This window comes from Stomoxys calcitrans, chromosome 5 (assembly GCF_963082655.1).
Source record: "Stomoxys calcitrans chromosome 5, idStoCalc2.1, whole genome shotgun sequence".
Taxonomy (NCBI): domain Eukaryota; kingdom Metazoa; phylum Arthropoda; class Insecta; order Diptera; family Muscidae; genus Stomoxys; species Stomoxys calcitrans.
This window is the reverse complement of record NC_081556.1, coordinates 77297388-77311840: the sequence shown is the minus strand read 5'-3', so window position 1 is coordinate 77311840 and position 14453 is coordinate 77297388. Positions and strand designations below refer to the sequence as shown.

The following is a 14453-nucleotide window of genomic DNA, read 5'->3' as shown; positions in this document are numbered from 1 at the left end:
CGAGTGCCCTTTCGTATCGAATGAAATGTCATTTCCTATTTAATGGATGTTATGTCACCTATGTCAAAGTTTTTATAAAAAATTATAGGTTTAAACAATCGGGTTCCAAAATTTCAAAAATTGCCGTTCTGTAAAGAGATACGTAATTCACAGTAGACAGATTTTGAACTATTTTACGCGTTTGCGTATCCGGTAACTCGGCACCGGAATGTGAAAAATTCTCATTTCTTCTTTAGCAAATGTGGAATTTCAATTACATTTAACTTTACCTATAACTTACGGCCTAGGCATGTATTTAGTATTGTATTTAGAACGCACAACAAGCCGATTACTGGATTAGGTGTATGCCCATAGTGGCATGGAGCGGATACCAATCCGCACCCTCTTTTTAACCTAACCTACGGCCTAGGCCACTAACTCTTTTTTTCTTTAGGTCACTCGTTTCCACAACTAAATTTGTTCTTTTTGTCACTCGATTCGTTCACAAATTCGCTGAAAACAGCCGATTTTATAAAGGAAAACAGCTGTTTTCAATTAAACGAATCGAGAAGCAAAAAGAAAAGAATTGTGGTCTAGGCCGGTAAAACGCATTTAATTTGTTACAATTTCGTTATTGTTAACACTTTTTGTTTTGAATTGTATAATTTTGTCCGAATTTAACTTTCGTATATACTTATTATGTTTAAACGTATCTGGGTTGCTTTATTAAAGGTGCTATTACACGGCATGTATATGTTTTATGACATGCCACTTTTTGTATTCACATGTAATTGAACTTGTTTGTCGAAATTGTCAATTTACACACGATTCATCATTTTTTGCTATCACACTAAATTTGACACGTCATAAGACAACTACATGCCGTGTAATAGAGCCTTAACCAATCTAGCGGATTCGCTAGCTTTTGGACAAATAAAACGCTTTTCCTGCTAAATGATTTGTATTTTAACTTTGATCAATACTAGCACCCAAACGAAGAAAGCCAATATCAACAAAAAAATTATTATTGTAGCGCTGCGGAGTTGAGCAATTTTAACCTAACTCCGACTCCAGGCAAATTACTTGACTCCGACTCCGGAGTCGACTCCGACTACTTAAAGATGCTATATTTTATACCCCCACTGATGACGTTCAGTTATCCCTTAGCGGCTCTGTTAATAATTTTAGTGAATTCGTTACAAAACTTAACGAGGACCTGTCCTGTGTCTATAAGTGGGCTACAGCAAATAGTTTAATTCTGAACCACCCCCCAGAAATCGAAAGTGATTTTTATTCACAAAAATAAAAGATTTAGTTTACGAGACATTGATATCACTGTAAATCAAATGGGTCTAGACAACTTTAATGCGTGGATGTAGTCCTCAGAGAACGACCGTCTCCCATTGCACCTGAAGAAATTGGCCTCCCCCGGCAACCAGATTAGTTCTAGCTCAATTACGTTCCGGCAGATGCAACCGCCTCAACTCCTACAGAGCAAGGATTGATGCCGATGTGCGAGATGTTTGTTCCGAATGTGAACAGGGACCACACGATACACGTGACCTGTTTAACTGCCCAGCCAAACCCTCTCGACTCATACCCAGATCCCTCTGGACGCACCCCATCTTAACCGCAGAGTTCCTGGATCTTGACACTCAACAGAATCAAGCAGACGAAAGATAGAATACATTAAACTGCTACAACAACAACTATAAATCAACAAAAAATTGATATATTTTTAGAATTAAGGTGTGATTTTTAACAGTTCTTTAACTTGGTCAAATCATATAAATGCTGTAGCCGGGCAGACATTGATCTTTGGGTGTGAACATTTTTCAAACTGCGGTTCACAAAGCCGATACGAGTACCATACGCTTTTGAAATACTCTTCCGCACCATATCCACAACATCAGCTTTCCACTTTTCGTCGAAGTTAGCTGTTTACGGATTCAACAAGTCGAAACTGAAGGTCTATAGAAGCGGTGGGGTTGGGGAATCAGGAGACGACTCGGCAGTTGTTGCTGAACACTTGCCTAAGGAACTATCGACAACATCGCTAAAATCTGGCAGATTGCAGTAGACTGAAAAACCCCTGCCACAATCGAGACAGGAGGTGATGGCATCGAAACGGCACCCGACAAGCTCACACAAACTTGGACTGGGCTCAAAATGTGCGCCAGCGGGGAAGCACGGAACTCAGAAAGTACTTCGACAACAGCAGTTAGTGAAGCATCTAAGGAGAAATCGTCCACACCGCAAGTGCCCATTGTCCTGAGGAAGAGTGGTTCCACAGCTTTCTCTCCTGCCCCTGGATGCGTACGGAAGCTCATCATGACAAGTTCTAACGAATTTTGTGAGGATGAACTCCTGGTGAAATCAGAAGACGAGGCTAACGCAACAGTTGTGGAAGTTCTGAATGCTGACTATAGTCCGGTTTTTACAGATAAATCTCCACCATTGTAAGGACGCTTCGGCGGCACTAAAGGACCATGGGTGTGTAGAGGAATGGTTCGTGGACTAAGAATTCCGGGATTTAAACTTTTTAAGGTTACGGAGAATGGGAGACACAGAGCCTGTATTCTTGCAAAGAGTAGTCTAAATGTTTTTCTTCTTCCGTCGCTAAGCACTGAAGATTAAGTAGTAGCCAGCCTTGAAATAAACAAGTCTCATTACTGGCTGGCTTCCCTATATATGGCACACGATTCAGAGAAAACACGATAGGGAAAAAAGCCTCATTGTAGGAAGTGATGCTAATGCACATCACCAGATACGGGGAAGTTCGGATGTCAACGAAAGGAGTGAGCTGCTTATTGAATATATTATAAGTTGCAATCTGGCGATTTGTAATAAAGGAGATAAACCGACCTTTATCATCAGGAACATGCAGGAGGTACTAGATATTACCTTTGTATCGGAAGATATAAGTGGAAGAATATGCGACTGGGAAGTGTTGGATGACCACATCTTCTCTGATCATCGTTATATTAGTTTCAGCCTTAGAGAAAATACTGAAGTAGTGGTCCCTCGGCTTAACACAAGAAAGGCGGATTGGGATAAATTTCGGCACAAATTCTGCACCACTATTCCTTCTAAACTAGAAAAGGAAGTGGAAACACACGAAGGCCCTGAATGACTCGCTTGTGTCAGCATGACCTAGTGCCAAGCCAAGGGGCAAACAGCGACCTCCATGGTGGACCCCGGAGCTGGTTTGTCTAAGGAAGGACTGCAGAAAACTCTTCAACAGAGCAAAAGCCACAAGAGCACCACACGATTTGCAAAATTTTTTCCCATTAACATTTCACTAAGAAACAGGGGCAAACTTCTCACATATCAATGAGTGCAGTCCGATTCAAGTTTTCAAGCTCAATGATAAGGGGTCTCCTTTTTATAGCCGAGTCCGAACGGAGTGCCGCAGTGCCTCACAAATGTTGCCAGCATTAGCTGAAAATTTTTTCTGATGGTCTCGCCAGGATTCGAACTCAGGCGTTCAGCATCATAGGCGGACATGCTAACCTCTGCTCTACGGTGGTCCACGATGGGGGCATTTATAAGGCTGAGCAACGAAAATATAAGGGCGAGCTTAGAAAGGCTCTGAACAAATCCTGGGTAGAATTCTGCAGCTCCGTGGAGGATACATCTTAGAAGTGTTATTTATAATTCGATATTGATTAAAGATAACACTTCTGTATTGATTAAAGATAACACTTCTGTATGTTAAAGGAGGTCCTTATCAGTAAATATCGAATTATTACGGGAAAACTTAATCACAAAACTTAATTAAGCCTTAAAATAGGTTTATTAGACAGTTCTATAAAGGAAACCTGTTTTAAATCTACTTTAAGTTTTGTCAATACCGGTGTTAATGATAAGCATACGCCTACTCCTTTTTTTAACATATTGGAATATTCTGGCATTCTTTGGTACCATTCTATGGAGGTATTCTAAATTCGAACTTCTGTTTAAAATGTCTTGAAATATTGACCAAATACCCTATAAGAGCATCAAAAGTGAGTCAACACCCATTGAAATTAAGTTTATTGTATGATTGCGGTAAGAATTTTGAAGATGTATATATTCACCTTGTTTCTAGAATGTTCTTTCATTCAACACGTTTTGATATAAAGTAGCCAAAGTTAAAAAAAACTCCCCTTAAAACAGTACCAAGGAAACTATCACATGAACTAGGTTTTGTACTTTTGCAGTGATTCAAAAAATGGTTAGCTTTTTATAGACAAAAACAAGTCTGTGGTCGAGGAAATATTTTTCTCCAATTCTCCATTTATTTGTAATCTAAATAAAATCATAAACATATGTTTATATCGGACAAAAATATATGCCGAAATTCTTAAAATTAGTTGACCTACATTTAAAAAAGAAACCAAAAATAAGAAGGAAATGTTTGGTTAACAACAAGAATAAATACAAGCCAAAAAAATCGTTTTCAAAAATTTTAAGAAAACATCTTTAAATTTTTAATTGTTATTAAATTTAACAAACGTAATCAAAATAATTTTTTTATGGGATAAGACGGTTTATGTTCTTTTGCATTTTAAGTGGTCTCAAAAACGATTTTCCAACACATATTTTTAGAAGATGGACTTTGTACTCCTCCTAGCCCGCAGAAAGATTTAACTAAAGAAAACATAAACAGTTGGGGTCTGTTTAGACAAAGTGAGTGGCTACAATTTGATTTATGTACGTACGTTGTTATGGGGACAAAGTATTTAATATTCGGTGCGCCCATGCAAACTGTTAAGGGTACCTATCACAACTACGAATAGTGTATATCATTTTGAATTATGATCTATAGCCGGTACACATATGCCGAAAGTGTTCTATCTGCAGTATCGAAGAAAAAAAGAGGTACAATCACATGCGAGAGCGACATTGTAAATTTTAAAAATGTTCACTTCTTTTACATTCGCACACGATCGCGAACCTCCCAATACTGACTGTTGGCAGACTGAGCTTTACGCAAAAGAATAATAAAATAAAAATGAGACTTTCGCAGCTACACTATCTGACGTGACACAAAATAAAAACAAACCAAAACAATCATCCTTTCGTGTATTAAACCATCTTTTGCTGTAAACGTATTGTGTTTGTCTTTTTAATCAAACCTAAAACCTAGTAAACTTAGGTTCTTAAAATCGGCAATACAAATAAGCTTAACATACGTCCCCCGCCTTATGAATCAACGGATATTGCTGTCATTTATTCTAGGCTAGTTTGCTGATTCGGTTGGGATTATAAATGATTTTTGATATAGCTGCGATATAAACCGATCTTGGATCTTGACTTCTTGAGCTTCTAGAGGGCGCTGAAATTTTGCCCTGGTGTTTTGTTATGGCTTCCAACAACTGTGCCAAGTATGGTCTAAATCGGTTGATAACCTGATATAGCTGCCATATAAATCAACCTTGGGTCTTGATTTCTACAGCTTCTAGAGGGCGCAATTCTTATCCATTTGGCTGAATTTTTGCACGAAGTGTTCTGGTGTGACTTCCAACAATTGTGCTAAATATGTTCTAAATCACTCCATAAACTGATATGGCCGCCATATAAACCAATCTCTCGATAAGACTTCTTGAACCTCCAGAGGGCGCAATTCCTATCCGATTTGGCCGAAATTTTTTTATGACGTGTTTCGTTATGACTTCCAAGAACTGTGCTATGTATGATTCAAATCGGTCCATAACCTGATATAGCTGCCGTATAAGCCCATCTTGGGTCTTGACTTCTTAAGCTTCTAGAGTGTGCAGTTCTTATCCGATTGGCTGAAATTTTGCATGACATGTTTCGATATGACTTCCAACCACTGTGCTAAGTATGATTCAATTCAGTCCATTACATGATATGTCCCCCATATAAAACGATCTCCCAATTAGACTTCTTGAGCTTCTAGAGGGCGAGAATTGTGCCTCTTCCGTACTATTACACATGATTCTGTGCATCTGTTGGAAGTTGTATTGATGGCTTCGAACGCTAGACAACGGCATCTCCGATCATTGAGCTCGTCTCGAAAGAGAAACAAACTAACATTGCAAAATAAATTTAGTTGAAGGGCATAATTTTATTCCACATATCAAGCTTCTGTCAAACCAGCAAAAATTAAAGCTTCTAGGAACCGAACAAGGATGATCGGGAGACCGCTTTACATGGGAGCTATATCAGATTATAGACTGATTTTGAACGTATTTGGCACAGCTGTTGGAAATCGTAACGCATGAACAATTTCAGCCAAATCGGACAGAAATTGCGGCTTGTAAGGGCTCAAGAAGTCAAATCGGGAGATCGGTTTATATGGAAGCTATATCCAAATCTGATTGGAGATATAACCCCTTGGCAATCCCCAACGACCTACATCAATATTAAGTATCTGTGCAAAATTTCAAGCGGCTAGCTTTACACGTTTGACCGCTGTCGTGATTTCGACAGAAGGACGGACATGGCCAGATCAACTCGGTGCGTCGAGACTATCAAGAATATATATACTTTATGGGGTCTTAGAGGCATATTTCGAGGTATTACAAGCAGAATGACGAAATTAGTATACCCCCATCCTATGGTGGAGTATATAACAAAAACGGTTAACAAAATAAATAATGTGGATTCAAGAAGGACCGACCGAAGGACCCCTGAAAGTTTTGATACTTCATAATATTTAAAGAAATACTTGTTTTTACAAATAAACAAAGCACACCGGGCCACCTAGTGTTATATAAACTTTACTGTTAAATTAAATTTTTAATCTAACTTTTGAATAAAAATATCACACTTTCTTTAATGCTTATTGCATGCTTATCTACACCGACAACTTTTAGCGGTTATACTTAAACATCTAAGGAACATAATCGGAGATAGTTTTTTTTTCATCAAAACCAACAACAAAAAAGAGAAAAAAAACACGCCTATTAACGCGATAAAAGTATTACCATACAAATGTGAATGGACTTTGTATTGGTTTTTAGCAATTATTTATTAGAAGCATGCATTTCCACTTTTGATTGCGATGTTTCATAACCATGTAGTACTCTAATCGCAATGTTATAAGCCGCTCGCTACTATTTTACCCCACATCACTGAAACTTTTATGAGCACACTATCTGTGAACAATTTGAAATACGAAATATTTATCATGAACATTTTTACTATAAATTGCACAATATTTATGACCGACAAACGTTAACTATGCCAAATCGAAGTGAAACAGTTTAACAAAATATAAGAACAAATAGATAACACCTTTTAATCGATCAAACACACATAAATGTGTTCAAATGACTTTGCAGAAATAATTCACTTTTTTTAAATAGAAAACTAAACTAAATATTGAAATTAATGTATAAAATCCCTTGACCGACCACATTAAACAAACAAAATAATTTAAGCATCTGAATTTTTTCTTTAAGCGAATGTATAAAATATTCGGTTAACCGCTTCGCTGCGCCTTCTTTAACTCTCTAATATCTTTTTAGGGTGGGGACACTTCGCCCTGAATGCGGATATCGAATTCGTGCCATTGTAGCCTATGACGCTGAACCCGTTCGAATCCTGGCAAAAACATCGAACAAAGCGTTGTTTATCCCCTCTTAATGTTGGCGACATTTGCGAGGTACAATGCCATGCATGGTCATTTAAAAAATTTTCCCCAAAGAGGTGTCGCACTGCGGGATGCCGTTGGGACTCGGCTATAAAAAGAGGCCCCTTATCATTGAGTTTAAACTTGAATCGGAAAGCATTCATTGATGTGTGTGAATTTGCCCCTTTTCTGTTTCTTGTGGTAATGTTCTTCCTTAGGATAATGTTATCGTTAGGGGAGGAATGGCACCTCAGACATTTCGACTCACATATGGACATCAAATTCATGATGCACTTCAAAAACCCTTTAATTTGAGCCCCATATTGCCATGGCCGGTAAATATGAATCGTTTGGAGGGTGTTTTGGGGCTGGCGCGGCCACCGGCTCTTTTAACTGAAAATAACGGAAATGAAGTTCAGTTTAGTGGGTGCTTTAGGGAGTACCTCAAAACACTTGGCTCTAAAATTGGATATCAAATTCCTTTTCTACTTCCAAATACCTTTCAATATGGGTCAAATAACCCATTTCACGTATCTTTAGGAAAAAAAGCGCCACCTAGACTTGAACGCAAATTTTAATTTCATATTCGTAATCTACTCCCTAATACCTTTCATTTGAGTCCCATATAACCATGGTCGGTCCAATATGCCCATTTGGGGGTATTTGGGGGTGGGCGACCTCCCATTACTTGACCCTAATGCTTTATGCCATATTTGTAAACTACTGCTTAAAACTTTTCATTTGAGTCCCATATTGACATGAACTTCGAATATATCTCTTTAGAGGATTTTTGGGGTTTGGGGGGGCCCGCAGGGTAGTTGAACCCAAATTTGGTCTCCAATACCTTTCATTTGATCCCTTATTGTGCCCATCGGACCACTTTAGAATATGGGTGGCGTTTTTGCGGTAAAAAGGAGGGTCCGCCTCCACCCGATATCTAATAAAGTACACAATCTATGAATATTTTAAGAAAATCGGTTCAGCCAAGTATCATATAGTCATAATTCGTTCTTGAGGGGTTGGATGACACCCTATACTTCGATCTGATTTTGTATGCCAGATTTGAAATCTACTCCCGAATACCTTTCATTTGTGCCCCATATTGAAATGAACGTCCAATACGTCTGTTTGGGGCAGTTTTGGGGTTGGGCGGCCCTATGGGTACTTAGACGCAAATGTTAATACCATATTCGTATTCTACTCTCCAATACCTTTCATTTCATACCTATATTGTCTCGATCGGTCCACTTTTGATTTTGGGTTGTGTTTTTGGCTAGGGGGGGGGTCCGTCGCCCGTGAAAATTTCAAGGTAATCGGTTCAGCCGTTTTTGAGTCTATACGGAACAGACAAACAAACGCAAATTGAATTTTATATATAAGAAATATGTATATCAAAGTGATTAAAATTGTATACCAATCATGCTATAACATTTATGTAATAAAATGAGAGCGAAAATTTCGAGAAAATCATTTCTGCCATTATTCAGTCTATATGGAACAAACAAACCGAGTCCCATATATCCGTGATTGGCAAATGTGGGGGTGGGCGTTTGGGCGTTTTTTTGGGGGTGGGGTGACCCCCTATACATCGACATGATTTTGTATGCCAGATTCGTTATCTACTCCCGCATACTTTTCATTTGATACCCATATTGTCCTTATGGGTCCACTTTTGATTTTGAGTGGTGTTTTTGAGGTTAGGGTGGACGGTCCGCCCCCTTCCGTTATCAATAAATTATAAAGCCTATTCCTTCTTCCTGACCAAATTCGTTATCCACTCCCGAATACCTTTCATTTGAGTCCTATATTGTCATGATAGTCAAATAAACCTATTTTAAGGGGTTTTTTGGGGTTGGGGCGGCCCCCCAGGTACATGGACCCTGCTTTTATTATGAAATTCGTACTCTACTCTTGAATACCTTTCATTTGAATCCCATATTGTCCCGATCGGTCCACTTTTATTTTTGGGTAGTACTTTTGGGGTAAGGGGGAGGGTCCGCCTCCCTCCCGATATCAAAAAATTATATAGCCTAAGTTTCCTTACAGACCAACCTACACAATCTGTGAAAAAGTCTAGGTAATCGGTTCAGCCGTTTTTGAGTCTATACGGAACAAACAAACACAAATTGAATTTTATACAATATATAAAGAAAGAAGTATATCAAAGTGATTAAAATCGTATACCTATCATGCTATAACATTTATGTAATAAAATGACAGCATATATTGTAAACAAATAATTAATTCTCTGTGCGGAAGTGATAGCAAATCGTAAAACTATATTTTTTGTTTGGCCGTTTTTCTGCTATACAAAGTGCTGGTCGACTGTTAAAAAGCAAGGTGTCAATGTGTCGTAATGTCCATAATAGCCAACGCGGCAATAGCGATCAGCAATCCATTATCATTTTCAATTGGACTCTGATGACTGATATTGATTACATTGCTCGTCTGCACCTTGATAACGGGGAATTATTATTAGAATTGAAGCAAAGCGTAAACAAACCCAAAACAAAAACAAACAACGTCACTTTTCACTAAACATGTAATCAAGTTTCTTACCACAAATAATTACACATGGGCAACTAGTGGCGATAATTCTGCGCCATGGCCAAAGGTTTGAACAAACGTGTAACCTTTGTTACAAAATACATGTCAATAATATTTATTAACCGCAATTTGCTGTTATAGCTGTTATTAATAAAAGTTTCTAGAATGAATTACATGATAGGTTTTTTCATTGCTGGGCAGTTGCTTTCCTTGTGTGTTTACCAGGGGAAACCCCCTCAATGGTTTATTAGTTCATGTTCTGAGTTTTACGTTTCGTATTTCTCTAGTTCGTAAATAATAAGGGCGGCCCGGTAGCCGAGTTGGTAGCGTGCATGGATTACCAGTGCAGTATCACAATGTACTTAAAATTGTCTAAATGAGTAAAGGACTGCCACTCTAACCTAACTTATTTTAAGCCTAGTACTGAGTGCGAACAGATTCCGCAGAATTTGTACTGAGTTCTTCAAGCAAAGTAGAAGCGACGTGTCGCAGCATCATTATACATTTCGCTTGAACATGCAGTCATAGAACTGTGTTCGTAAAAACTGCAAAAAGTTTGCTTAAAATGGGACATCAGTAGTTTTTTGCTAAAACAGCAAACATTTTCTGTTATTTTTAGATAGCAACATCTTATTTTAATCATCTTAATATCAAAAATGCTTCAAAAAATTTTGTATTATAGCTTATATTTTGGTGCTAAAGAGTTTTAGAATACAATTTTACGAAGCTTTTTATAATGTAATAATTTTAAATGATTTCAATTAAAAGCAGAAAAAATATTTACTAAAATCATATTCATGCTTTAAAGCAAAAAAGTTAACTTCTAAAATAGCCAAAAATTTACATGAATTGTGGAATTGTTAAACGATCGTTTTGATGTTCAAAAATTTAAGTTTTTTTTTCAAAGGATAAAAATTGTCATATAAAATCAGCAAACAATGTTTGCTGATATCAGTAAACTTATTTTTCTAGGTGTATTTATTAATTTCTGACGAAATTGCCCACAATCAATCACTGATGTTGCCATTAGTGTGTGTTGTGTTTAAGTTATGGAGACCATGAGAGACCGTCAGTTTTTGCAATCAATTAATAGGCAAGTCTTATCCGCATGAACTCAGTACTAGGCTTTATTTGTAAAATTCTTTATGCTTTCAATAAAAAATGTAAATAAATATTTCAAAACTATCAACATACTTTAAATTGATATACGTAGCCACTAAATGAGTAAGATTATATATGTCAATGTATTAACTAGTGCATTTGCTTCTACACTCAAAGAAATTTGTTATTTAAAATAGCAAGAACGTTTGCTATAACAACAGTTTTCTTCTGCTGGAAATGGAAAAGGAGACATTGCTGCTGTTTTAGTTGTAATGCTGTTGTTTCAGCAAATATTTCGTTCTGGTGTTATGATAAATATTGAACGCGTATAACTGCTAAAGCCCAGTATGCACCTTAAGCGAAATTTTCGGAAGCAAATACATGGTGACAAAAAACTACACTAAACTATTATTTCATTCGTTTCATATTCATTGATCCAATTAATTTTTTAATTGAAACTGCTTCAATCACGGAAATGATAATATCAATCACCGTTTTTGAAAAAGTAATTGGAAAAATTTTCAATTAATAAAAATTGCATATTCAATTAAAAATAATTGAAATTTTCGACTAGTTTTTTAATTGAACTAATTAAAAAATTATTGAAATTTTCAATTAATTTTTTAATTGATCCACAGATATTGGGCAATATGTAGACGGGCTCGAAATGGGGCCTGAATCCGAGGATAGTCCACTGGCTCTGCAGGAGCGTGATTAGACCAATACTTACTTACACTTACACTTACTTACTGGACTGCTATGGAGAAAAAGTGCAACATAAGGGCCATACAGCAAGTTCAGGGAACATGTTGTCTTGGCTTAAGCGGAGCGATGAGAACCACGCCCACTAGTGCACTGGAGACTATTCTAGATATCCGACCCATTGACATACAGATTAAGTGTGAGGTAGCCACAACGACTATGAGACTTAAGGCGATGGGCGAATGGATTGAGGATGGGAGCAGCTCATGCCATCGCAGTATAATCGACGCTACGATAGGAAGCCTGGAAAGAAGGGAAGAGGTTTCCGATCGGATACCAGAGATGTACCGTGAAGTCGAGTGCGAGGCACTGCAGCCAGAGTGGGCCTGAGGGTTTACATTGAGAACCCAGGAACTGAGATCTGTTTTAGACTGCCTGACCATAACACGGTCCTGCAGGCAGAGATCCGGGCGATCACGGAATGCGTGAAGTGGTGTGATGCTAACGCAAGGACGTCGAGTGTGAACATCTTTACCGACAGTAAAATTGCCATAAGGGCAATAACAACCAGGAACAATCCCATGGCCGCCGGTTGTACATACTGGATTGACCCGATGAATTCCTTCATCGGCAAGGGCTGCCGCCTCAGTGTACCACACACTGCTACAACAACAACCAGGACGGCAAGGTCACGAAAAGTCTTGCAGTGTAAGAAGGAGATTAACGCCTTCTCTGAGGATGGCAAAATCCGCATCGTTTGGGTGCCGGACCATAACGGAGTAAGGGGAAATGAAAAGGCAGATAATTTGGCGGTGAAAGCCAGAGGACTGCCGTCAATAAACTTGGTTAATCCGAAGCCTTTCGGGACGACTCAGTCCGAGTTAAGGGACTGGGCAACGAATGCGCATGCAACATTGTGGAACAGCGAAACGGTCGGTAGGACGTCGAAAATCCTATGGGGGGGGATCCAGATCGTAAGAAGACGAGGCTATTACTGATAGAAAGCAAGAAGGAGGTCATTATAGCTATTGGTATCATAACGGGACACATAGGACTACGAGCTCACTTATGTAACATCGGAGTGGCAAGTGATAGCATGTGTAGGGCATGCGGGGAAGATGAGATGAGACGTTGAAGCATTTCCTTTGTCATTGCCCGGCTTTCGCGTCTAACAGATACCGGCACTTAGGGGGAGACACCATACCCGACATGGACCAACTTAGGGGAGTGGTATTGAAAAAAATTAAGGATTTTGCAAGTAGCATGGACTTCCTAACTTTAAATTTTCTTTTTAGAGGTTACTTTATAGTTTTGAGAGCGCACAAGCCGATTACTGGCTTAGGTGTATGTCCATAGTAGCATGGGGCGGATTAATATCTGCATCCTCTTTTTAACCTAACCTAACCTAACCTTCTTAAGAGCAAAGCAATAATGACTTCATTTCTTTGACCCTTTGTGTTTGAAAACTCTTCTCTGCCCTACTAAATGTGTTTTTTTTTACAAATATAAGTGTATGAATGTTTATTATCTGGCGTTCAATAATATTTCTTTAATTATCACATTGCTTTCAAACGTCTTCGAGTGTAACTGTTCGACTTTTGATGCCTATTTAACTAGTTCATGCCACAGTTGGTGGCTTTTTTATTCAGGGTCCGTCATTAACCTTGATCATTTGCATTTTGCATTTGTCAATGTGAAAAAGAAAACAACAAATAAAACCGCTGAAAAAGAATATCTTTGGAACCTATTAATGAGCACAAAATGAAAACAGCAATAATATCCCAAAAAAAAAAAACAAAACAAGTAAACAAATGACGTAGACGCAGCCAAACTTTTAACGCCCGGTGTCAGCATATATTTCGCACCGATTACATAAAAAAGAAAACAAATTCAGCGTTCTTCGTCACAATTAGTTCAATATTCATAAGTTGACAATTAATTCCGATTGAAGCAATTAATTTGCAATTCAACCAGCCGTATAGAATTCCACGAATCGCCACACACATGGGTTGGAACGAACATTCATTCAACTGCAAACACTTGTTTGAATTATTTTAATGTCTTTTAATTGTTATGTACATTAAAAACTCAGCATGGCAATAGCTATAGCTACTAATAGTTTAATATTGTAGTATGTATGCACACAGAAAAATTTACGAAAAAATCAAAAGAGTATACAACAGCCTGCATAAGGTTGGTATTAGGATGTGAATTGGAATTGTTTGAGAAGATGTTGCTCAGAAAACTGACTTACATGTACTTGGAGTCTAATTGGTCCGCGTGCGTAAAATCCCGTGTTGAAAATTGGATACTCCATTTTATGAAATCTGAAGGGGGAGCGGATCCTCCCCCTTACTCTAATTTTCAGAAACACCAGATCTCGGAGATGGAGATGGTGCGATTTAAGCGAAATTTTGTGTGCTCTCTTATAAAGGGTGATTTTTTTGAGGTTAGGATTTTCATGCATTAGTATTTGACAGATCACGTGGGATTTCAGACATGGTGTCAAAGAGAAAGATGCTCAGTATGCTTTGACATTTCA

The 14453-nt window shown here is 38.1% G+C and overlaps 1 protein-coding gene across 3 annotated transcripts in view; it reads left to right on the top strand.

The window, feature by feature from the left end:
- LOC106096031 (carnitine O-palmitoyltransferase 1, liver isoform) overlaps window positions 1–14453 on the top strand; it is a 75004-nt gene that overhangs the window by 39177 nt on the left and 21374 nt on the right. The window lies entirely within an intron of this gene.